Here is a 27,303-nt window from a genome sequence, read left to right on the forward strand (position 1 = left end):
ACCTACTACACATGACCAAATCTACTCATAACACACATACTCAAGGCTTTAATGGCACTTTAGCCTCCCTGGCATCCCATAATATCTAACCTATTTTCCTTCCTTATCCTGGCATTTCCTTCCCTACCCATCCTGCTATAGTTTTATGTTTGAACCCATTTCTACCCCACCTTCCCTCTCCTTCTCTCCGTTTGTCTATGTTTTTTATTTCTTTATTCCTTTACTCCTTTTCTATGATATTTCTTAACACACTATGTTTTGTTCTAAAAAAACTGAAAAATAATGGCAGCCACAACATGTGTCACTTACAGTTCATCATACAGGCTCAACTGGTCTGGTTGAAACCCGTGTTTCGAGTTTTCCACACTATTCCTGCAAATGTACCAGTTCTAATGTCAAACACGTGATCTATTTTTTTTTTGCATGAACCTGATATACAGTATATATACTGTAAATACTTGAATCCACATTTACTTAATGTACTTGTGATGAAAGGAGATAGAGATTGTACAATCAGATTGTATAGTGTATGGCCACCTTTATACACCTAAAATGAACTAGTTGAGCTTTCAGCGCCAATAATTGTTAACGGCACCCTAAACGCAGGAGCAAACACACATTTTGCTGTGTAAAGAAACAAATGACAAACAGCAAAATGCACAGTAACAAATGTGAAAACCGCAACACGCAGTCCCATGAGCTACTTTGCCATGTGTAGGGCATGTGTAGGGCATGTGTAGGGCAGACCAATGATCTGTGCTATGGGAGTTGAGAGAAAAACATGCCAAAAAATGTGCGCTCAGGAAGGAAAAATGCCCCATCATTAGTGTCAGTGGGAGGAATAATGCCCCGTTGTTGGTGTCCGTGGGTGGAATAGTGCCCCATTGTTGGTATCAGTGGGAGGAATAGTGCCCCATCATCGGTGTCCATGGGAGGAATGGTGCCCTATCATTGTTGTCCGTGGGTTGAATAGTGCCCCATTGTTGGTGTAAGTGGAAGGAATAGTGCCCCATAATTGGTGTCAGTGAGAGGAATAGTGCCCCATTGTTGGTGTCAGTGGGAAGAACAGTGCCATCGTTGATGTTAGTGGAAGGAATAGTGCCCCATCATTGTTGTCAGTGAGAGGAATGGTGCACCATTGTTGGTGTCAGTGGGAGATTTTAGTCTCTGTGGCGTCAAGTAGGCTCTATAATTTAAATTGGATCAATCAATCTCTGACGGCTACCAGTTGAAGGAAGGGGTACTCCCATACGTGTTCCCAGGCTTCCACATCCATATCCGGCACATCCACCCACCATTTGGAATGAAGACCTTCCAGGCCATCATGAACAGAGAGCATAAGATTTGGGATAGGGGTTTAACCATGGAATCATCTCTCAATAGGGATTCTAACTAGTGGGTAAGTGGGTAAGCTCCAACTGATAGGCCCCGAATTAAGAGTGGTATGCGTTGTTGCAGGTACGGAGTTGCAGGTACATTAAGAAGTGGGACATTTATTTTCTTTTTTTCCAAGTTTATTTTCATCTGGTAATACTGGAAATAACACACTTCCTGTCCCGGGGTCACTCCTCCACAGTATCTATAGAGGGAACCATGATTGCCACCCCAGGCTGCTCTCCTTGAATGGACTACAAAAATGTCCATGTCTCTCCATCTGTATTACATGGAGGGCAGGGCAATTGGTAGTTTGCAGAAGATAGCTAGGAAGGAAGAGTTTTTCAGCTCAGCTCACAGAAGTCACAACGATGCCGGATTTCTGGCAAAATCAACAGGTATTTTCTGTATTTAAAATGTTCTTAGTGTAAAAAAAAGAAAATGAATGCAGCCACCTCATCTTAAGACAGTAGTCTGCAATATATTATATTTACGTTCTTGGGTTTAGTAATCCTTTAACCACTTATGTACCAATGTACATCTATCAACAGCGAATCGGCGGCCCTTTATTTACCTAGTGCACACTGTAGACACTGAGACACTGTACCCAGCCGATCCAAGCCGCTGGGTGCCATGTGATCGCTGTGATTGATCGTCACAGTGATCACATGGTATTGTTTATAGTGCTGATCCCTCTCCTTCCCCCTACAACAGACAAATAAGAGAGATCAGCTGCTGATCCATTCATTCTGATGCAGTGAAACAGTAATCTTTTTTTTTAACCACTTCAGCTCCAGAAGGTTTTACCCCTTTCCTGACCAGGCCTTTTTTTTTTGCAATACGGCACTGTGTTACTTTAACTTACAATTACGCAGTCATGCGAAGCTGTACACAAATACAATTGATGTCTTTTTCTTCCCCACAAATAGAGCTTTCTTTTGGTGGTATTTGATCACCTCTGCGGTTTTTTTAATTTTTGCACTATAAACAAAAAAAGACCAACAATTTTGAAACAAAAAAACAATATTTTTTACTTTTTGCTATAATACATATCCAATAAAAATGTAAACAATCAAATTTGGTGATTGGTTTGCGCAAAAGTTATAGCGTCTACAAACTATGGGATAGATTTAGGGACTTTTTGTTTTTTTATATTTTTTACTAGTAATGGCAGCAAATTTTAGCAGGACTGTGACATTGACAAATCTGACACTAAGTGACACTTTTTGGGGACCAGTGACACAAATACAGTGATCGGTGCCAAAACAAATCCACTGTCACTGTACTAATGACACTGGCAGGGAAGGGGTTAATGTCAGGGGCGATCAAAGGGTTAAATGTGTCCCCAGGGGTTGCTTTCTAACTGTGGGGGATGCGCTTTGACTAAAGGAAAACAGAGATCTGTGTTTCTGCTTGGCAGAAACACAAGATCTCCATTTTTCCCTCTGGCAGAATAGCGTTCTGCATTGTTTACATAGGCAGACCGCCATTCTGCCTCTCTCCGAACGATTGCCAGGTTCCCGGTGGACATCGGGTCCGCCGGACCTGCTGATTGGCTCTCGCTGTGTCCAATCACAGCGGGAGCGGGTCTCTGGCGGCGTGCTCCAGACCAGGAAGAAGAAATCATGTACAGGTACATGATTTTGAGCTGAAGGGCCGACCCTACCGCAGTATATGTACATGGGGCGGTCCTTAAGTGGTTAAACCCTTTTATTGCCCTCCTTCATCTTCTAAACGTATCTCCAACGCTGCCTCTATGTCACCTGTATATTAACCATTTCATCTCCCTTATCCTGCACAACTGAACATTATCCGGTTCATCTCCATGATGCCACTTTATGTGACCTGTGCATTGGCCCCTTCACTTCCTCCTTCTTCTGTACATTTCATTTATCTAGTGCGCCATTCTTAAGCTCCATGTTTAACCTCCCCTCCCAGTATCCGCATGTTTCTTCCTCTCCTAAAAATTGTGGCCAAAAATGAGGTGACCCTGGGGTTCTTGCTTTCCAAAAAAGGGTCATTTCGGGGAGTTTCGTTCTATTCTGACATTTTTTACAGAAAGTAAGGGAAACCGTTTTTTTTTGTTTTTTTTTGCAAAATGTTTGCTTGTTTTCCCCTTTTTATAGAAAAAAATAACAAAAAAAAACTTTTAACCACTTCCCGCCTGCCATATAGTAGAATGTGGTTTAATTATCCTGACTGGACGTCATGTGACGCAGGATAAGCCACGATTGCGCGCCCCTAGGGGGCGCGCAGAGTAGCGATCATTAGTGTGGTGTGTCAGTCTGACACAACACATCTCTGATCTCGGTAAAGAGCCTCTGACGTAGACTCTTTATCATGTGAACAGCTGTGTCCAATCACAGCTGATCACAGTGTAAACAGGAAGAACCGTTTATCGGCTTTCCTCTACTCGCACTGACAGAAGGGAGTAAAGGAGAGATGATTGGCTGCTCTCCTGACGGGACGGGGGTTTGCGCAGATTGATTATCAGTGCTGAGCCACGAGGAAGTGCACCCATGACCACCAGGTAAGCCCACCCATGACCACCAGGGATGCCAATCAGTGCCCATTAGTAATGCCTGCCGGTGCCTCCTCATCAGTGCTGCCTATCAGTGCCATCTATCCGTGCCCATTAGTGTCACCCATCAGTACCGCCTATAAGTGCCCATCAGTGCCATCTATAAGTGCCAATCAGTGCGGCCTTTCAGTGCCCATCAGTGTCGCTTATGAGTGCCCATCAGTGTCGCCTATCAATGCATATCAGTGCCCATCAGTACTGCATATTAGTGCCTCATCATCAGTGCCACCTCATCAGTGGCCATCAGTGTAGCCTCATCAGTGCCCGTCAGTGCAGCCTCATCAGTGCCTGTCAGTGAAGGAGAAAACGTATTTATTTACAACATTTTATAACAGACACAAACTGAAAAAATTTTTTTTTTTTTTCAAAATTCTCGATCTTTTTTATTTGTTTAGCAAAGAATAAAAACCCCAGTGGTGATCAAATACCACCAAAAGAAAACTCTATTTGTGGGAACAAAATGATAAAAACGTTGTTTGGGTACAGCGTTGCATGACCGCGCAATTGTCATTTAATGGGAAGGGGGAAAAGTGCCCGGTATTGAAGTTACATAGTTACATAGTAGGTGAGGTTAAAAAAAGACACAAGTCCATCAAGTCCAACCTATGTGTGTGATTAGTATTATATGTCAGTATTACATTGTATATCCCTGTATGTTGAGGTCATTCAGGTGATTATCTAATAGTTTCTTGAGACTATCGATGACCCCCCCCCCCCCCCCCCCGCTGAGACCACCGCCTGTGGCTAATTGCAACCAGAAGAAAGCTCTACCTATCTAAAAAAAACAAATTTGAGTACAGCTTTGCATGAGTAATTGTTGGCCAAACTATCACAGCACTGAAGACTGAAAAATGGCCTAGTAGTAAAGGGGTATTACAGGCTGGTACTCAAGTAGTTACACCTTGTAGGAAAATGCATTGTCACCTTTTAACTACTAAGAGGTTCAAAGAAGGAGAAACGGGGGGGCGTGTCTGGACGTGCACCGAGGAGGACGTGGGCTAGCTGAGCTCCTCAAAGCCACAGAGAATCCAACGCCATCCAGGGGCTAATTCACCTCTCTGAGCCCCCATCACGCCTATATAGCCTCCTGGACTCCCCTGCTATACTCCGGGAGGGTCCTTTCTTGGCTCCAGTCGGTTGCTTTGTTCCGGGCCTGCAGACTGTTCCGCGCCGGGAGCGCCGGCCGCCATATTGGGGCCTGTTGCCCGACCGGAGCCTCCGGCCGGCCGCTCTGGTGACCCGGGTGCTGAGCGAACGTCTGCCCCGGGTCGACGGTTCCCCGCCCTACCACAGATCGCGGGTGATTAGCGGCGGAACCCTGCCCGTGAACCCTGCCTCGGCTCTGATTCCCTGAGGCCGGACGCCATCTTGCGGCCTACCGCTCGTTCGGAGCCTCCGGCCTGCAGTATCAAGTCTTAGGACATCAACCGGGAGCCGATCTGCCCTCTATACCAACCGGGACACAGTGAGTAACAGCATCCCTCTTCCATCCACGCACCGCACGGAGACTACCCTCTTAACTGACGGCGGCGCTCACCCGGCCATCAGGAAAGTCCGCGGCTTCGGCCTACTTCTGGAAGCCGGCGGCCATCTTGGTGCTCCAAACATTCCTCTAACTCACCTGCTCCACTGATCACCTCACTGAAGTCCTAGTACGGTTTTCATCCTGCAGCGAGACCCCCCCCTTTACAGAGCTGAGCTATTAACCCTCCCTGCTCCTTTCTGCAATTGCTGGAGTACATTTAATGCTGCCTGCATACTGCCTGCATGGTTATTTCCCTGTGCGCTAATAACATCTTGATGAATGGGTGATATTGCTCAGATGTGAGGGGAGGTACTCTTTACAGCTATCGGCCATATAGCTCCAGTTATGCCCGCCAAAACACCTAGAACCCGGTCTGCCCCAGTTAAGCGTCCAAACAAGAGATCACTACCCATTCCAGTCTCCACTGGATCCATCCAGCAATACTTAGCCAACGCACGTGACGACCAAGCCAGAACCTCGAGAACAAGCGCCTCTCCATCATCCCACGCCGCATCTGTGAGAGAGAGCTCTCCGGCATCCTCCTATTGCTCTGACCTTATGGACGATCCTGGATCCCCCGCGGGGTCTGAAATGTCCTCACTAATGAACGGTCTTAAAAAAGAACTTGCAGGTATGTTTCACAGTTTAGAGAAATCCATTAAAAAAGAAATAACTGCAGTCAGATCTGATATGTCGCATATCTTGGTCAGAGTAGAGGAAACGGAACAGCGCCAAGACACGCAAGCATCAGCTATTAAAGAATTACCCCAGTTGGCGTTTGCCCATCGTGCATCTATGTATAAGCTCGAGGACCTCGAGAACCGTAACCGTAGAAATAATATACGGGTTAGAGGTCTGCCGGAAGCCACTGGAGACAATGATCTCGAACCTTCTATAAGAGGCATTTTTAACACTATCCTGGGTAACCCTGTCACTGCACCGATACGCTTTGACCGTGTACATCGTGCCCTTCGACCCCGTAATGCTAACTCAGATATGCCCAGGGATGTTATATGTCACCTGCATTACTTTGAAGATAAAAATGCCATCATGGTAAAGATGCGGGGGCTGCCTAACATTGACTTTGACGGGGCTACCATCACCATCTATGCGGACCTCTCTAAGGATACTTTAGATCGTCGTAGAGCTCTGAAACCGCTCCTTGACCAACTACGATCAGACGGGATCACATACAGATGGGGCTTTCCTGATAGCCACAAAAAATGGCCGCTCCCATACGCTGAGATTTCCTGAGGAACTTCCAACTTTTCTGCAGGATCTACATCTCTCACCCATGGAACTTCCAGGCTGACAGGACCCAGTCCCCAAATTCTCCTGCTCCACGGACTCTCTATGGAAAAAAACCCCCTCAAAGAAGAGGCGCACTTCTCTTCCGGGTTCCGCACAAAAACATGGTTGAAACTGTTACTTTTTCACCCACGCCTCGATCATTAATGTGACCAATCTCTCTCCTACAAGGGGGGTTTTTTTTTTTTTTTTTGTTTTTTTTTTTGTTTTTTGTTTTTTTTGTTTTTTTAATGTCCGACTATGGCCGCTGTGATTTTCTACCTTTATTTGCCTACACATGACCAAAGCCGTCTTGCCATTAAGCTGACCAATGTTTGATCTTTCTTCTTATTTTTAGGGGGGGGGTTTAATTAATTTTTTTTTTTTTTTCTGCTCATACTCCAAATTGGTCTACATGCGTGAACTCTTGTAGGATGTACATTGTTTACACTGACTTTAGTTTTATTTGTATGGTTTTTCATATTTCTAACTGGAACTTATTGTTTTCTTGTTGGCTACAAGTTATTTGGTATCTTCTACAGGCCGTGTGCTGTCGGGGCACTCTCCCCTCACTACCTCCATCCTATAGCTTAATCCCGCCCCCATTTCCTTCTGGGGTGGGCGAGTGTGAACGGCCCTGAAGTTGTCCTATCCCACCCCTGCTCAGGGATTGGGATGGCCTTTCGCTCTCTCTCTCCCCAACGGGACCACTGCAGATTTCTGCGTGATATTTCTCTGTTTCCCACAAGTTCTTTGATTTACATGTATATTTGCTGTATATGTTTATTTCTCTCTAGCCTTCCTCATCTCTCTCTCTACTCCCTCTTTCTTTCCCCTTTCCCCCCACTTTCTCCTCCCTGCTGGCATGCATGGCAAGCTAGGTTGAAGGTCCACACCCTATTCTAAATGGCTAAGGTAAAGATTGTATCCTATAATGTTAGGGGTCTTAATGTTGCTGCTAAACGACATCAAGTTTATCGGGAGTTGAAACAAGCCACATGTTCCATTGCTTTTCTTCAGGAAACGCATTTAACTCATACGACACCTGTTAAACTAACATCACCTAACTTTCCACAGTGGTATTACAGCCTATCAGACACCAATAAGGCCAAGGGGGTAGCTATTGGTTTTTGCAGAAACATGCCCTTCAGATTATCCGATATGCTTGCGGATGACCATGGTCGCTTTCTTTTTCTTAGGGGATTTATTGGAAACACCCAATGCACTCTTGCAAATATCTATTGCCCGAACCATAATCAACCAGCCTTCCTCTCCCAAATACTGACCAAACTGTCACACTTTACTAAGGGACTTACTATCCTAGCGGGAGATATAAACATGCCACTAGACCCCACTATGGATACGTCACAAAATCGTTCTAATATCTCTTTTAAACGACTGAAATTTGTGAAAAAACGGCTTCTTGATCTTCAATTAATGGATGCCTGGCGCCTTCTTCATCCTAAGGAGAAGGATTTCTCACATTTCTCCTCAACACATCAATCATACTCCAGAATAGACAATATATTCATAGATCACTTTCATCTCCCCCTCTTACACTCTACTCACATAGGCACCGCATCTATTTCAGACCATGCACCCGTGTCAATGACATTGACCATGCCTTCCCTACCCCGACGCTCCACCAATTGGAAGCTGAATGACTCCCTTCTCTCGGATGAAGTGGAGGTTTCCATGTTGGCCTCTCATCTATCGCAGTACTTTAAGGAAAACAAACCTTCGGATACCTCCCCCTCTATTGTGTGGGAGGCTCACAAGGCTACTATTAGAGGCCGACTCATTGAGCTTGGCGCTCGGAAGAAAAGGGAGCATGGTCAACAAATTGACCAGGTCTTACAACAGATAGCGGCTCTTGACAAGCAACATAAACTTTCTTTACATATTGAACACCTTCAATCCCTCACACTTAAACGAGAGGAATTAAAGTCCCTCCTTAATTTAGAAACCAAGCGAAAGTTCCAACGTCTGTCACAGAAATTTTACGAATGGGGGAACAAACCTAGTAGATTGTTAGCCAGATCATTAAAAATTAAACAATCGCAATCATTTATTCCCAAAATCAAACTTACATCAGGTGCATTCGCCCATTCAACTCCAGACATTGCTAAAGCCTTCAGAGATTATTATACAGATCTGTATAACGTCAAAAACGACCTATCCTCTCTTCCTCAAAAGGAGAGACGGAACCGCATGCTTTCCTACTTGAAAGAAGCTAACCTTCCTAAATTGCCCACATCTGTCCTTAAAGACTTAGAAGAAGACTTCTCAGTTGAGGAATTTCAAGTAGCATTAAAGTCTTCACCTTCTGGTAAAGCCCCCGGACCAGACGGGTTCACTATTCTCTATTACAAAACATTCAGTGACATCCTGCTTCCTCGTCTCTCCGCATATGCAAACTCTATCTCTCACTCCTCAGGTTTACGCCCTGAATCACTCTCAACTCATATCACTGTTATTCCCAAATCAGATAAAGACCCTACTCTTTGTAACAGCTACAGACCAATATCATTAATAAATGTTGACATTAAATTATTCGCCAAAGTAATGGCAAACCGTTTACTCCCCCTTATACCTAAATGGATCTCGGCAGACCAAACAGGCTTCATACCCACTAGAGAAGCAAAAGATAATTCCCTTCGAGCAATCTCCTTGATTCAATACGTTCAGCGATGCTCCCAGCCCACCCTACTCCTTTCCACTGATGCAGAAAAAGCTTTTGATAGGGTGGACTGGGAGTACCTAAAGCTGACCCTACGTCACTTCGGTCTGGGACCCAAAATGTTCCATCGCATCTCATCCCTCTATTCTGATCCCTCAGCACAAATTAGAATTAATGGGACGCTAAGTGACCCCTTTGTTCTACATAATGGAACCAGACAAGGATGTCCCCTCTCCCCTCTCCTTTTTGCTATTACCTTAGAACCCTTCTTAGCTACAATTAGGAACAATACTAATATCAAAGACATACAAATAGGTAACAGATCCCATAAATACGCAGCGTATGCAGATGATGTTCTATTTTTCATCCAACAACCACGTATTTCGATTCCCAACCTGATGTGTGCATTTTCCACGTTTCACTCAATCTCTAACTTCAAAATAAACTTATCTAAATCTGAAATTTTAAACATTAACATCCCTAAGTCCGAGGCTCTCTCTCTCAAACCCCTCTTTCCTTTTAAATGGGAACCAAAATGTATGAAATACTTAGGTATTTATCTTACCCCTAATCTCCAATCCTTTTTCGATACAATTATATTCCCATTTTAAACAAGATCAGAACTGACCTACGAAACTAGTCTAACCTGTCCCACACCTGGTTAGGGAAAGTAAATATAATTAAAATGAACGTTTTACCTCGCATCCTCTTTCGCATCCTCTTTCTCTTTCAAATGCTACCATTGAGTGTCCCTGTGGGTTTTTTTACTATTTTTTTCTATGATCTCTCGCTTCATCTGGAAGGACAGACATCCTAGAATATCCAGAGAGCTATTGTTTCGTTCCAAATGTTCAGGTGGTCTGGCACTTCCCAATTTCAAAGCATATTACCAAGCGACTGTTTTGGCCAGACTTGCTGATTGGAAATATGCTCTTAATTCGAAGTTATGGGTACAAATTGAGTATTCCTTAAGTGGCATGGATCTCTCAATGGCTCCCTGGATACCCCGCTCCCACAGAAGCCTTACTTGTACTACCTCGGCTCTCACCATATCCTCTTTAGATGTATGGGATGCCTTACACAAAAAATTTTCCTGGACTTATGACTCCCCTCTTTTACCTCTCCTCAATCATACATACTTTTTGCCAGGTCTTCTGGACCCGGGCTTTAAATCATGGAGGCCGGAAGAGCCTCTCTTGCTCCATCATATTCTAAATGGCAATGTACTAAAACCACTATCTGTGCTCCTCGCCCCTAAACCTGTCACGTTCTTAGATAAGTGGAGATACCACCAAATACAACACTTCTTAAGCTCTCTTCCTACTCCTATTAGGGGCATCAGTGATTTAAACGATATAGAAGTTATATTTTATCCAAAAGACCCTCCTCTACATAGCATTTCGTTACTCTATAAAGCCCTTATCACCCTTCAAAACCCCGGCTTCCCACCTTACCTGACTAAATGGGAAGAAGACTTCGATCTTTTCCTAACTGACAACCAAAAGGATAGGATCCTTCAATTGGCCCACACTTCGTCACTAGCCTCAAAAATGTCAGAGGTTAACTATAAATTGCTCACTAGATGGCATTACACCCCAGTTAGACTGCATCAAATGTTCCCCGCCAGTTCCCCATTGTGCTGGAGGAACTGTGGGAACGAAGCTACTCATGCACACATATGGTGGTTTTGTCCTCTTATCCGCCAATATTGGGACCTCATTCATGATCTGATTGCTCAGATTGCTGATGTTTACATACCAAATGACCCGTGGGCTACCCTTTTTCATGTTACAAAAACTCCCATAAGGTCGTACAAACGCTCAATCATTCCTCATCTATTGAATACTGCTAAGGCCTTAATCCCCACCTTATGGGGTCAACCGGTAATCCCCTCTATAAAAAATTGGCTACAAATGGTTGACAATGTACACCTCATGGAGAGTATCACCCACAACATCAGAGGGACCTCTCAGAAACACTCTCTAATATGGGATCCTTGGAAAAAATTTCAAACCACTTCTACATATAAAAATATTATCACACAAACCCCTTAAACTTATCATTCACACTTAGCCTCCTAGCATTGCATTTAACTTCGCTAACGCACCTCTCTTTTCAATACATGACCATGCATGCCGGCAACCCTCCTCCTTCCCTCCCCTCCCTCCTAACCCCTTCTCTTCCAATTCTTCCTCTTATACTCTCTCCCATTCTTTCTTCCTTCTATTCCTTCACTTCCTCTTTCCTACATTTCTCTCCCACTACTTTTTTTTATTAGTGTTTATTTTTTCATAAACTAATGCAATATGTTTATATTCAACTACGTTCGGTTCATAGTGCTCACATAGTTTATACTCTTTGCCCAATCAGCTAGTGAGCTGACTTTATGGATCTCCCTGAAGGCAACTATAGAATTATTATAATCAATGTGATATGTGAGTACTGTTTTCTTGCTTTATTGTAAAAATGGAAATGCTCTCTATTTTGAGTTTTACTTGTATTCTTGCTGTATATTTTTCTTGAATAAAAATTTATTAAACAAAGAAGGAGAAACGGGCTGTGACTGAGAATCTCAGCATGTGACTGTTCAGTGAAACCAAATAATGTATACATTTCAGTAGGAGACATCTAGAGTTTCTCCCTTCTCAGGTATTTGACCTTATTTTATAATAGAGCTTGGATTAGCTGAACAGTGCAGCGTACAGAGGTGTAAAGAGTACACATGGCGCTGCCTTAAGCCAATAACCTCTCTTTTCAGAGCATGCACACACGGATATCCTCTTTGCAGCACAGACTTAATTCTGCCAGACGGATGTGAAGAGAATTTACATAGCAAGGCTACTTCTTTGTAATTGGAAAGTAAACATTCTGCCTGCTTTTATGCATAGTTATTATTTTCTATTGCTGGCCAGGGAATTTTTGTAAATTAATTCCTATCTTTTTTTAAAGCGGAGGTCCGCCGAAATGTTTTTTTTTAAAAATCAGCAGCTACATATACTGCAGCTGCTGACTTTTAAAATATGGACACTTACCTGTCCAGGGCGCCTGCGATGCCAGGCTCGGCTCTCGGGTGCTGCCGCCGCCATCTTCGGTAAGGGAATCAGGAAGTGAAGCCTTGCGACTTCACTTCTCGGTTCCCTACTGCGCAATCCGGATGGTCCCTGCTGTCTCTGGGACCCGTGTGTTTCCCAGCAGACAGCGGGGGAGAAGGGGGGGGAGAGGCGTAGAATCCCGTGGGAGTCTATGCCCAGAAGTGGGTGCAAATACCTGTATTAGACAGGTATCTGCAACCCCCCCCCCCCCGAAAGGTGCCAAATGTGTCACCGGAGGGGGGGAAGATTCCGAAAAGCGAAGGTTCCATTTTTGTGTGAACCTCCGCTTTAATTACATGCTTTTCTTTAAATTTCTCTCCACATGTACATGTAGACTGAGCTGTCCAGCAAAAATGGCTGCGACCGGGGCTGAGATATACTAAAAACTGTCAGAGGTGCTTAACCACTTAAGCCCTGGACCATTTTGCTGGCCAAAGACCAGAGCACTTTTTGCGATTCGGCACTATGTCGTTTAAACTGACAATTGCGATGTGCGACGTGGCTCCCAAACAAAATTGACGTCCTTTTTTTCCCACAAATAGGGCTTTCTTATGGTGGTATTTGATCACGTCTGCGGTTTTTATTTTTTGCACTATAAACAAAAATAGAGCGACAATTTTGAACAAAAACACATTATTTTTTTACTTTTTGCTATAATAAATATAATAAATATAAATATAATAAATATCCCCCAAAAAAGTATAAAAAAACTTTTTTTTTCCTCAGTTTAGGCCAAATCGTATTCTTCTACATATTTTTGGTAAAAAAAAATCGCATTAAGCGTTTATTGATTGGTTTGCGCAAAAGTTATAGCGTCTACAAAATAGGGGATAGTTTTATGGCATTTTTATTAATATTTTTTTTTTTTACTAGTAACGGCGGCGATCTGCGATTTTTATCGTGACTGCTACATTATGGCGGACACATTGGACATTTTTGACACATTTTTGGGACCATTGTCATTTTTACAGCGATCAGTGCTATAAAATTGCATTGATTACTGTAAAAATTACACTGGCAGTGAAGGGGTTAACCACTAGGGGGCTAGGGAGGGGTTAAGTGTGTCCTGGGGAGTGTTTCTAACTGTTAGGGGGATGGGCTACGAACGGCACTTCAAGTGGAGTTCCACCTCCAAAAAAAAAAAATATTAATGTGCTTAAAAAAAAAAAAAAATTTGCAGAAAAATGTTTTTTTACTCACCTCTAAATGCCTGTTGCTAGGGGGTCCCTCGTAGTCTGCCTCCTTTGGCGCCTGGACTCCTGACGTCACTTCCCTCGGCGCAGGAAGGGAGATTGCCTCTCCCCCCTCCCTCTTGTCAATCAATTGGGACACGTGACCGGTCCCAGATAATTGCGTGGCCAGTGACGGTGCGCGGCTCGCGCTTCCGCAGTGGGTGCCCGGCTGTGAAGCCACAGCCGGGCGCCCACAGTTAAAATGCCGGCACCGCCAAGCAGAGGGAGGGACGAGCGGGGCTTCGATCCCCCGCATCGCTGCACCCTGGGACAGGTAGGTGTCCGATTATTAAAAGTCAGCAGCTGCAGTATTTGTAGCTGCTGACTTTTATTTTTTTTTTCTTTGAGTGGGAACCCCGCTTTCACTGATCATAGCTCCCGATCACAGGGAGCTATGATCAGTGACAGTGTCACTAGGCAGAACGGGAAGATGCTTGTTTACATTAGCATCTCCCCGTTTATCAGCTCTGTGAGACGATCGCAGGTATCCCCGCGGCGATCAAATCTGCAGGGACCCGCGATTCGACTCACGGAGCTCCCAGCAGGGTCGCGCACACGTGGCCACAGGGCGGCAAATTCAAAGGGACGTACCTGTACGCCCATTTGCCCAGCCGAGCCATTCTGCTGACGTATATGTACATGCAGCGGTCGGCAAGTGGTTAAAGTGTATGTTCACTTTTGCAACCAAATTGGGATAATACCTACTTTATATTTGTTATATGTTCCCATTAACATACATGAACTTTAATGGCAGGCATCCCAGTCTTAGTCCTTAGGGTTCAATACTGAGTTGGCCGACTCTTTGCAGCTATAACTACTTCAACTCTTCTGAGAAGGCTGTCCACAAGGTTTAGGAGTGTGTCTATGGGAATGTTTGACCATTCTTCCAGAAGCGCATTTATGAGGTTGGACGAGAAGGCCTGGCTCACAGTCTCTGCTCTAATTCATCCCAAAGGTGTTCTATTGGGTTGAGGTCAGGCCAGTCAAGTTCCTCCACCCCAAACATGCTCATCCATGTCTTTATGGACCTTGTTTTGTGCACTGGTGGGCAGTCATGTTGGAACAGGAAAGGGTCATCCCCAAACTGTTCTCACAAAGTTGGGAGCAAGAAATTGTCCAAAATGCCTTGGTATGCTGACACCTTAAGAGTTCCCCTCATGAGCCCAATCCCTGAAAAACAACCCCACACCATAATCCCCCCTCCACCAAATGATTTGGACCAGTGCATAAAGCGAGGTCTATAAAGACATGGATGAGCGAGTTTGGGGTGGAGGAACTTGACTGACCTGCACAGAGTCCTGACCTCAACCTGATAGAACACCTTTGGGATGAATTCGAGCGGAGACTGCGAGCCAGGTCTTCTGGTCCAACATCAGTGCCTGACCTCACAAATGTGCTTCTGGAAGAATGGTCAAACATTTCCATAGACACACTCCTAAACCTTGTGGACAGCCTTCCCAGAAGAGTTGAAGCTGTTATAGCTGCAAAGGGTGGACCAACTCAATATTGAACTCTACGGACTAAGACTGGGATGCCATTAAAGTTCATGTGCGTGTAAAGGCAGGCGGCCCAATCCTTTTGGTAATATAGTGTAGCATAACTTATAAAATATTTTAAAAAATGCTGATTATCTTTTTAAGTGCTTTATATTTGCTTAACTACATGCACTGGTGCAGCGCTAGATATAAATGGTGTTAAGTCATATGAGGATGACTAATATTTAAACATTCAAAACGTGTGGAAAATATACTTGGGTGTGTAGAAACATATATAAATATAAAGTGCAAAGTTATCAACGTTAAAAATCCATGCTAAGAAGAGTGGTTAAAACCATTGAAATCTAGTCCAAAACAGTAAAAAAGTTTGTGACAAAAAGTATTATTGAAGTGTTGATCCCGATGAACTAGATATCAACCTCCAGATATAAACATAATAGTGCGTGAAGAATAATAAAGGAAATCACCACCGATAAAACTGAGGCTTACCGGAACATATGGACTCAATAAGGCATATGCCAAATGAGTCGTCAGAGCTTTGCGGTGACAATGCACCAATGGCTGGGAACGTCAGCCTTTGTGGATGTTTAGACACCCGAAGTTAGTAATCCCACTTTCCTCCAGGGGACACAGGTCTCAAGAGGCAGAACTTCAGAAATATAATCCGTAACATGGATTCACAGATGTATGGCCATAAATGAAATAAAAATCCCACATAGTGTGAATCCGCTTAACAGGAAATTTATTAAAAAGGTAAATGGAAACACTCACATTTAAGTAGAACAACAAGCGCTTGTATAGCAGGACTGGTAATGCAATGGGAACAGTAGGCTCGATCCGACGCGTTTCATCCCCAGATGCTGTCTTCTTAGATGAAACGCGTCGTTTTGAGCCTACTGTTCACTATTTGGGTCCAGAGGGGGCAGGCCGCATTCCACCCCTCTAGACAGATGCTGCCAGCACATCTGGGACCTGCTTTGCTACACATTGCTGTTACATGCCATGAGTGTTCCCAGTCGGGTGCCTTACCGCCGGGTTTGTTGTGAATTACTGAATTCTGCATTAATACAAGCTCTGTTCTCTACAATCGGAGTCTGTGTAATTACTGATGCTGTGCCATGCTGCACCTCCCCACAAGTTAATGAGGTATAGTTCACTGTGTGGGGGGATAAAGACACTGTGAGATTGTCCAAAAATTTGTCTAATCAGCCATGATACCTTCTCCTTAGAAACAATGAAAAGCTTACATGGGTGTAAAAAGAAGATTTAGTTCTGCTTTAAATCCTGCAGTCTCCTGCCCATTATGTGACATTGAGGTCAGTGCTGGGACAAGGTTATCTAGAGCCCAGTGCGAACATGCCAAATTGGCCCCCCCGAGATGTATGAGAATTATGTGTCAGCAAAAATCCACTCCCCCTACAAAAAAAATCGAGCTCTAATCAGCATGCTAAGCTCAAATGTTATCATTCTACATATACTACCAGCGCAATACCCCCCCCCCCAAAAAAAAATTACCCTTCATTTTCCAAAACCCTCTCCCAAATCCCCATCCTAGCACAGATCTCCCACAAATTTCCCCTTCTAACACAAATGCTCTCAATCATCCCTAAAGGCACAACCCCCCCCCCCCAAATCACCACTCCTAGCACACCTCCCCAAATTCCCCCTCCTAGAACAATATATACCTACTACCCCCCCCATATTCCCCCACCCAACACAAGTCCTCTCCCCCCAATCTCTTTGTGGTGTCCCAAAACCTCACATGATACCACAGTGTCCAGGGCAGCTGCCCCTCTTACCCACCCCGTATCCCGGCCCTGTTGAGGGTTCTCTACCTCCAGGAGTGGGTGGGTCCTGAATGATGCCGAGAGCAGCCATTTCCTGCATTATTATCCTGTGAGCCCAGGATGGTTTGATAACACATTCAACAGGGCATGATGTCCATGGCTCCCAAGAAGTAGGTTAAAGAAGAATTCCGGGACGTGGCTTGGCGCATGGAGTGAGCGGCCGCATCTTCCTGGAGCTCCCGCACCCGCCGGACATTCCACGGCTCGTAGAGCTTCACAAAGCCAGATCAGAGGTCTGTGATGGGGAAGAGGGGTGGCAGAGACTCTCAGCATACCCTAGAACCGCAAATACAGGGGGAAATTGATCGCTATTTCACTCGTTTAGGGCCGAATCACCGGGCCCCCCCCTCATCCAAGATGGCGCCGACCCACTCTTCAGGCTCCCATACAGCCTCACAGGGGGCCGCCTCACAACGATCCACACTGAGTTTGAGAACCAGGCAGCGCACCAGATCCCCTTCAGACTCTGAAAATGAGTCAGTCCGATCAGTTAGCCATTCCCCAGAATCGCACAGGTCATTCAATAGCTGGGACATGGAGGCCTACATCAAAGCCCTCCCAAATAAGCATGACTTTGAGTCCTGTGTGCAGAGGCTGGAGCGTTCATATAAACAGGAGATTGCAGAGCTGCGCAGAGTTGTCACAAACAGACTGGAGGATGTGGAGCATACTGTAGAAGAAACTGTCACTGCCTTGCAATCTCATGAAAACATCCTACATGAGCATACTCTACAGATACAGCAATTAATGTACCACCAAGATGACCAAGAGAACAGGGCCAGACGTAATAACATACGCATCCGTGGCCTTCCGGAGTCGATCGAGACCAAGGATCTGGCCCCTGCAGTCATCGCCGTTTTCAACGATCTAATACAGAAAGATAAAGACGCCCCTCTGGAATTGGACCGGGTACACAGAGCTTTGGGCCCCAAGAACCCCAATCTAGAACATCCCAGGGACGTTATTTCTACGCGATCAAAGATGCTATAATGCAAGCCGCACGTGCACAAGTAGCCATCTACTTTAATGGCACTCAAATATCTTTACTCCCGGACATCTCTAAGCTGACCCTTGATATGCGTCGTGCATTGAAGCCCCTTACGGGAGCCCTGCAAGCAAAACACATCAAGTATCGCTGGGGTTTTCCGTTCAATCTATCTGCATCCCACGAAGGGAAGTCGGCATTCTTCCGCACTCTGGGTGACCTCCCAAAGTTCCTGGGTACCTTTGAACTTCCACAAATTTCTTTGCCGGACTGGCCGCTTCATGCAGCAACCCCTGGTTTCCAACCTCCTGCTGGCTGGCGCAAACAATCCAAGAAGAACAAACGTTCTAAATCAGACGCCTCCAAATCGACGGCTGGATGACTTTGTCGGGTCCTCTTTTTGGACCAGTTACCTTTTTTTTCCTTCGCAGGACTTTGACCTGTGGAGCTGCCCCGGATATGTTGGGACTTTGAGCTCCTATACCACTTTAACACTTTACAATTTTATTTGCAGGTTTTGATATTTCCATTAGATGTGTGTTATCTCATATCCGAGAGTTATGTCTGTTGGTGCTCACTTGCCCCACCCCTCAATGAATCCCTTCCCCCCCCCCACCCTATGCAATATTTGATTGAATCTAGTTTTATATTGAAGCCAGATACATGACCCTTCTTATTGTTAAATTGTAGGCACTCATGGGGTTTTACCCTCTGGAGGCCTACGGAAATATAGTCGGATAAAGTTTAACCTTTTGAGAAGGGCCTTGAGCCGTAACGTTATTATAAAAATGTTTTTGAAGTTGTTCCCCAGTGTGTGCGGGCCCCTCCGTGCGCTAACCTCATACCCCCCCTTAGGATTTTCAGCTTCCATATTGGTATTAGCTGACTTGTTGACTACAACACCCTAGTATGGCCCTTAAGGCCTTGGCACCTTTCTTCTCTTTCTTTTTTCTCACTTTTTCACCCTATACGCTTACTCTCCTGATGTTTACCACTAGAGGGCGTTTAAGCCTCCCACTATCCCTTCTCTCTCTCCCCTCCATTGAGACAGCGGGCCTCACTCATATCCATTACAGTACCTCTCTCCTCTTGCTCCTCTTATGGCAATGCAACCCTCCCTGAAGATCTCCTCATTAAATTGTAGGGGCTTTAATACAGTGGCGGCTGGTGAAGTTTTAGGATGGGGGGGCGCCAGACCCCGCCCTTCCTTTTTGACCCCTCCCACTTGGTGAAAATGGGAGTGGTTTCAGCAAAATAGTGGGAGTGGCTCTAAGGTGGTGTGGTTAGCATCTGAGATGAATGAGGGATGGAGGGAGAGAGGGATGGAGGGACAGCAGGCCCAGATCCTACACAACAATAGAAGTATGTGTATTCTAGAAAGTTTAACAATCAGCAGATAAAGATATTCCAAACACCTGGTGTTAGCACTTCAATCATCCCGGAACCATGGTTGTTATGGTGTCAGGATAATTGAAGCGCATTAATTCTATTATTACATTGTAATATAAAATGAAATCATTCAACTCACCATAATGCAGAATCAGTGGGAGCCCTGAGCGTGTCACTAGCCACGTCGCCTGCCACCAGATGCCATCAGGTGTCCCCAGCGGAGTCCGTCCTTACATGCAGCCTGTGTCACATAAAATGCAGCCTGTGTCACACAAAATGCAGCCTGTGTCCCACCAAATGCAGCCTGTGTCCCACCAAATGCAGCCTGTGTCCCACAAAATACAGCCAGCCTGTGTCCCCCAAATGCAGTCTGTGTCTTACCAAATGCAGCCTGTGTCTCACCAAATGCAGCCTGTGTCTCACCAAATGCAGACTGTGTCTCACCAAATGCAGACTGTGTCCACCAAATGCAGCCTATGTCCACCAAATGCAGCCTGTGTCCCCCAATGCAGCCTTGCCTGTGTCCCCCAATGCAGCCTTGCCTGTGTCCCCCAATGCAACCTTGCCTGTGTCCCCCAATGTAGCCTTGCCTGTGTCCCCAATGCAGCCTTGCCTGTGTCCCCCAATGCAGCCTTGCCTGTGTCCCCCAATGCAGCCTTGCCTGTGTCCCCCATTGCAGCCTGTGTTCACCAAATGCAGCCTGTGTCCCCCAATGCAGCCTTGCCTGTGTCCCCCAATGCAGCCTTGCCTGTGTCCCCCAATGCAGCCTTGCCTGTGTCCCCCAATGCAGCCTTGCATGTGTCCCCCAATGCAGCCTGTGTCCACCAAATGCAGCCTGTGTCCACCAAATGCAGCCTTGCCTGTGTCCCCCAATGCAGCCTTGCCTGTGTCCCCCAATGCAGCCTTGCCTGTGTCCCCCAATGCAGCCTTGCCTGTGTCCCCCAATGCAGCCTTGCCTGTGTCCCCAATGCAGCCTTGCCTGTGTCCCCAATGCAGCCTTGCCTGTGTCCCCCAATGCAGCCTTGCCTGTGTCCCCCAATGCAGCCTGTGCAGCCCCCCCCCTGTTCTCCACGGGAGCACAGCGGTAGTGTACTACTTACCTTGCCGTTGTCCTCTCCAGTGGTGTCTTCTTCATACTTCCTGTTTCCTTTCTCCCGGGCGCAATGGGAGAATGAGAACAGGAAGTGACATCAAACTGAGATGTCAATCAAACCGCCCGGCCATAGTAACATATACTATGATCGCCGGGCAGAAGCTAATCGGCGCTTAGGAAAGCGCCGCAAGGCGGGCTCAACACCCGCAAATGCAGCGCCATGTCTGCAATCTCATGATTGCATAGACGTGGTGCTTCCCCTTAGTGCAATGTGTCCGGCGTCGCACTGTGTCCGCACACAGTGCACTAAAGGACCTTTTATTGTTTTTTGTTTTTTTTTTAAAGGGCCGGCATTAAAAATGTTTTTTTTTTTTTTTGACATTTTTTTTTTTTTTTTTGGTACTGCCTGGAGGGGGGCGGCGCCCATGCGCCCCTATGGACGGGCCGCCACTGCTTTAATACCCTGGAGAAAAGGAGACAAATATTATATAATTTTCATAAATTCCGTACGCAAATTCTCCTCCTCCAGGAAACTCACTTTAGGTCCGACACCATCCCGCAATTACTCCACCGGCAATACCCTACCTGGTTCCACAGCACTAACCCATCTGCCAAATCCAAAGGGGTTTCCATTGCATTTCACGTTACATTTACACCAGATGTGCTAGATTCCTATGTAGACCCTCAGGGGAGATATATCTTCCTTAAACTGTCATATATGAACATGATTTACACTATTATTAATATTTATTCTCCAAATCAGGACCAGCAACAATTTCTGTCCACGGTGATATCGCGTCTGAAACGCTTCAGCACGACCAATATGATCCTGGGAGGAGACCTTAATGTAGCCTTGATACCTCGTCTCGACACCTCCACTGGTAAGTCCTCACTTTCCCCAGCCTCTCTGACCAGAATGCGAACACTCTTTTCTGACCTTTCCCTGGTGGGCGTATGGAGAGTTCTACACCCTACCACTAAGGACTACACATACTACTCCCCTGCACATTCATCTTATAGCAGACTTGATTACATCTTCATCTCCCAATCGTTACTTGACTACAAACCAGGCACTTCTATAGGCCTCACTCTTTGGTCAGACCACGCTCCTATTCACCTAAGTTTAGGGAGGATCCCGACGTGCAAAACTAGATCCTCATGGAGACTGAATGACAACTTGTTATTTGATTCAGTCTGTAATCAAGATATCATACAGACCATTAAGCACTTTGTCACCGACCATGCACGAGACGGCACAAACCCTCTCACAAAATGGGAAGCGCTTAAATGCGTGCTCAGAGGTAAATTCATTCAACATGGCTCTAGACTAAAACGGGAACGCACGGCGGACATAACACGCCTCCTTGCCACCATAGCTGCTTTGGAAGATTCACACAAACACAATCCCGACTCATCCACACAGCTAGAATTGATTAATGCCAGGAAGGATCTTTTGCAAATTTTGGAGGAAAGATCGTTAGTGGCTAGAAGTAAAGGGAGATTCGTTCACTACTTCCAAGCCAATAAATGTGGTAGACACCTATCGAATTCGTTGCATCCTCGCCAGATGCGAAGCCCTATCCCATTTATTAACTCCTCCACTAAAGGGAAAATACTGAACAATTCGGCCATAGCTGAAGAATTCCGTCAATACTATGCGACTCTATACAACCTATCTCCACAGACATCACCATTTAAACCCCACTCTGGTACCCCTCCGCAGGACCTTTCTTCATATATTGAAGAAACTGCCCTCCCCACCATCCCATCTTCCGATCTGGAGGATTTGGAGTCCGCTCTGTCTGATAATGATTTTATACAGGCCATAAAGCATCTCAAAAATTGCAAAAGCCCAGGTCCAGATGGGTTTTCTCCTCGCTTTTATAAAACTTTCCCTTTACTATTGTCACCCCTTTTGGTGAAAGCCTTTTCTGCTCTAGATGAGAAGATATTCCCCTCTTCAACCCTGCTTCAGGCCCAAATTGTAGTTATCCCAAAACCAGGTAAAGACCCTTCTTTATGCCCTAACTATAGACCAATATCCCTATTAAATATAGACCTCAAACTGTTCACCAAGATTCTCGCAAATCGCCTCTCACCCTTCCTACCCAAGATCATACATAGAGACCAGGTGGGATTTGTCCCTGGACGTGAAGCCAGGGACAACACTACCAAAACCATACACTTAATCAGTGGCGTAGCGTGGGGGGTGCAGGGGGTACCGTGGCCCCGGGCGCGACATTTAGGGGGGCGCAATTTTGTGCCAGTAGTGTCACTACTGGCTGCCGCCTCCTAATTTTATGTTTCCGTGTCCCCCGCGCTCCGGCCGCCATGTTAACTGTCCGGCGCCCTGCGATTGGCCGTATGGGGGTCATGTGAGTGCTCCTGAAGTCCCGCCTCCGCCCATGACCCATTCGTAGCCGCTGTCTTCTCCTTCTCTTATCCTCCAATCCAGGCAGTGAGGCAGGACAAGCAAGGTGAGTGTGAGTGAGAGTGAGACTCCCCCTTGATTTGTTATAATGGCCCCGGGGGCGGGGGGGATGACGAGAGAGAAAGAGAGAAATACTGTATGCAGCCGGCAGCCGCAGATCAGTGTATATGTATGGTGGTCAGCAGCGTCAGTCAGTCCTCCAAGGAGTTTCTTTTCCCTTCTCATGGCTGGCTTTAAATGTTGTGAAAGACTTTCACTATACTGGCTGCCTACAGTATTTCTCTCTCATTCACTGCAAGTGTCCATAAATGCACATCATTGCTTCAGACATAAAATAGTAAAAACATCACCACTGTGTTTATCATTTTCTTAGGCCCATTTCACACTGGGGGCGGCGTCGGCGGTAAAGTGCTGCTATTGTAAGTGGCACTTTACCGTCGGTATTCGGCCGCTAGCGGGGGCGGTTTTACCCCCCGCTAGCAGCCGAGAAAGGGTAAAAACCACCGTAAAGCGCCTCTGCAGAGGCGCTTTGCCGGCGATATAGCTGCGCTGTCCCATTGATTTCAATGGGCAGGAGCGGTGTATTCACCGCTCCAAAGATGCAGCTAGCAGGACTTTTTTTAGAGCCGCATCTTTGGAGCGGTGAAGGAGCGGTGTATTCACCGCTCCTAAACTGCTCCTGCCCATTGAAATCAATGGGACAGTGCGGCTATACCGCGGCTATAGCCGCGCTATACGAGCGGTTTTAACCCTTTTGCAGCCGCCAGCGGGGTTCAAAACCACACCGCTAGCGGCCGAATACCGCTGCAATAACGACGGTAAAGCAGCGCTAGAAAAAGCGATGTTTTACCGCCGACGCCCACACCGCCCCTGCCAGCGCACCGCTCCAGTGTGAAAGCCCTCGGGGCTTTCACACTGGAGAGACAGCAGCGGCTGTTTCGGGACAGTTTGCAGGCGCTATTAGCGCAATAGCGCCTGCAAACCGCCCCAGTGTGAAAGGGCCCTTAGGTTAAGTGATGCGCCTGCCAGGGTGATTTTTGACATTTGCTCTATGTGTGGATTTTTTTGCTTTAATTAACCACTTCAGCCCCGAAGATTTTACCCCCTTCCTGACCAGAGCACTTTTTGCGATTCGGCACTGCGTCGCTTTAACTGATAATTGCGCGGTCGTGCGACGTTGTACCCAAACAAAATTGACGTCCTTTTTTTCCCACAAATGGAGCTTTCTTTTGGTGGTATTTGATCACCTCTGCGGTTTTTATTTTTTGTGCTATAAACAAAAAAATTGCGACAATTTTGAAAAAAAAAACGCATTATATTTTACTTTTTGTTATAATAAATATCCCAAAAAAATAATGAAAAAAACATTTTTTTTCCCTCAGTTTAGGCCGATACGTATTCTTCTATATATTTTTGGTAAAAAAAAAATCACAATAAGCGTTTATTGATTGGTTTGCACAAAAGTTATAGCGTTTACAAAATAGGGGATAGTTTTATGGCATTTTTATTAATAATTTTTTTTTACTAGTAATGGCGGCAATCAGCAATTTTTATTGTGACTGCGACATTATGGCGGACAAATCGGACACTTTTGACACATATTTGGGACCATTGTCATTTATACAGCAATCAGTGCTATAAAAATGCACTGATTCCTGTGTAAATGACACTGGCAGTTAAGGGGTTAACCACTAGGGGGAGGGGAGGGGTTAAGTCAGTACTAGGGAGTATTTCTAACTGTGGGGGGATGGGCTGTGTGTGACACGTCACTGATCTCTGCTCCCGATGACAGGGAGCAGAGATCAGTGACACTGTCACTAGGCAGAACAGGTAGATGCTTGTTTATATCAGTATCTCCCCGTTCGTCCTCTTCGTGAGGCGATCGCGGGTATCCCCGCAGCGATCGAGTCCACGGGACCCGCAAGCTGACTCACGGAGGTCCCGGTGCACACGCAATGGCACGGCGGGAAATTCAATGGGACTTACAGGTACGCCCATTTGCCCACCCGTGCCATTCTGCCGACGTACATCGGCGTGGGCCGGTCGGGAAGTGGTTAAGCAGCAGCTTACCATAATAATATTGGTCTGTGTATCTCTTACTTCCAGGAGCGCCAAATGTTGTATACAGAATTTTGGATTGTTTTATCCTCCTTGTTGGGGGGTGTATAAAAATAAGGGGGCGCTTAGTAATAAATAATAAATTAAAAGTGATCAATAATACATAATCGTTGTGAACAATACTGAACAGATATCAACATGAAATAAATACACATTATATTATATTTATTTCATGTTGATATCTGTTCAGTATTGTTCACAACGATTATGTATTATTGATCACTGTTAATTTATTATTTATTACTAAGCGCCCCCTTATTTTTATACACCCCCCACTAGCTCAAAGCTTGCTCACTAAGCAGTTTGAGGGGAGCAGCTATTTTGTACATTTCACCCATAGCACGGAGTTCTTCCCTTTTCATTATCCTCCTTGTTAGTGTATGTTATGTGTGACCCAAGACAATTTATCCAATCTCACCCAGGAAGGTCAAAAGGCTTAGGCTCGTTTTTGAAGCTGGTCTTGACTGCATTGTTTATATGCTTACCTACATAGAGGCTTAATATTATAGTATCTTGATCCTTTTTAAATGCCCAGGCCCACCATCAGGAATAACCCCCTACAGATGCTAAAAGAAAGATATAGGAGCTTGTTGGATTCAATACAGCAACCCCCGGGTTCACCCTGCTCGCAAGGAGAGTACCAGAAGACACTGTCAGACACAGATGGATGGATGGATGAAGCAAAAGGAGAGCCAGATAGTGAGCCTAGGTCAGGGCGGGCAGCAGACAACGTAATCAGGAGAACTAGCCGAGTTGGTACACAAGGGATCAGTTCACGAGAAGTCCGTTTAAGCAGGTTACAGGAAGGGTGCTCAGGAATAAGTGTTGCTCAAGCAAGTGGAACAACAGGTGCCAGCCGACCTACAGCAGTAAAGGTAAGACACAGATCAGCTCCGCAGCTGATCTGTGACATAGGGGGTAAGGAGTTTTATACTGTACTAGTCGAAGGGACTCATTGAGTGCTAAAAGTCCACGCGTTAGGGGGCGCAAATTACTTGCCTTGCCCCGGGCGCTGACAACCCACGCTACGCCACTGCACTTAATAACACATGCCCATCGTACCAACACCCCGACCTGCCTTCTCTCCTGTGATGCAGAGAAGGCCTTTGATAGGGTTAGCTGGTCATTTCTACACTCCAGCCTTACACAAATAGGATCAGGTCCTAGAATGCTAACACGTATTATGTCTCTTTACTCTAATCCTACAGCCACCATATTGGTAAATGGAACACAATCAGATAAGCTTACGATTTCAAATGGCACCAGACGGGTCTGTCCACTATCCCTACTTTTGTTCGCCCTAGTAATTGAACACCTTGCCCAGGCTATTAGGTTAAACCCAAATATACATGGTATCCAGACTACCTCCTCCCAGTATAAACTTTCTCTATATGCGGACGATCTCCTACTTTATGTGACCCAACCCCATATTAGTATCCCATCAATTCTTGCTGAGATTGACAGGTTCGGCCACTTTAGTAACTACAAGCTAAATATTTCTAAAACTGAAGCATTGAACCTCTCATTAACACAACACACCCTGGCCTCCCTCAAAGCCAATTTCTCCTTTCAATGGCAGACGAATTCCATCTCCTATCTAGGTACTGCCATCCCAAAATGCACGTCGGAGATCTACGCCCTAAATTATAGCCCACTTCTAACGAAACTGAAACGCCTCTCCGAGGATAGGAAAGACATACCGCTGTCATGGTTCGGTCGCATGAGTACATTAAAAATGGACATACTTCCCAAATTATTGTATCTGTTCCAAGCACTCCCGATAGCTCTCCCATCCGCATTCTTTCATGCCCTCCGTTCCATGGCAATTTGGTTTGTTTGGAAGGGGAGCCACCCCAGACTGAAGCATAAATTGTTATGCTCCCCTACCTTTAAAAAGGGGTTGAGCCTACCAGATTTTTAGTTGTATCATAACTCGGCAATATTCTCTCGCATACTGGAGTGGTTCCCCCGTCCCCTATGCAAAGCTTCAACAATGGTGGAACAGGATCTTTCTTCAGTTGACTTAAGAGCTCTTCTCTGGGGCTTTAATAAGACTCATAAATCTCTTACTCTTCTGTCCCCCCTTACCAGAGATGCTTTGGCGATATGGTACCGAAGGAAAGAGACATATTCATTGTCCACCGAACCGAGCCCCCTAACACCTCTATTCGAT

General features: G+C 45.6%; 2 long non-coding RNA genes across 3 annotated transcripts in view; one reads left to right on the plus strand and one right to left on the minus strand.

Annotated features, from left to right (window-relative positions):
* Positions 1-19,732, minus strand: part of LOC141133323 (uncharacterized) — a 75,319-nt gene extending 55,587 nt beyond the window's left edge. Inside the window, exon 1 of the long non-coding RNA XR_012243049.1 lies at positions 19,628-19,732. This is a non-coding gene — a long non-coding RNA (uncharacterized lncRNA). The remainder of the gene's footprint in view (positions 1-19,627) is intronic.
* The window catches only part of LOC141133322 (uncharacterized), a 38,243-nt gene continuing 22,553 nt past the window's right edge, over positions 11,614-27,303 (plus strand). Inside the window, exons 1-2 of one of the 2 annotated variants that reach the window (XR_012243048.1) lie at positions 11,614-11,882; positions 21,345-21,462. This is a non-coding gene — a long non-coding RNA (uncharacterized lncRNA). The remainder of the gene's footprint in view (positions 11,883-21,344; positions 21,463-27,303) is intronic. The other variant, XR_012243047.1, reaches the window with a different exon arrangement.

The sequence above is a fragment of the Aquarana catesbeiana genome, linkage group LG03 (assembly GCF_042186555.1).
Source record: "Aquarana catesbeiana isolate 2022-GZ linkage group LG03, ASM4218655v1, whole genome shotgun sequence".
Lineage (NCBI taxonomy): Eukaryota > Metazoa > Chordata > Amphibia > Anura > Ranidae > Aquarana > Aquarana catesbeiana.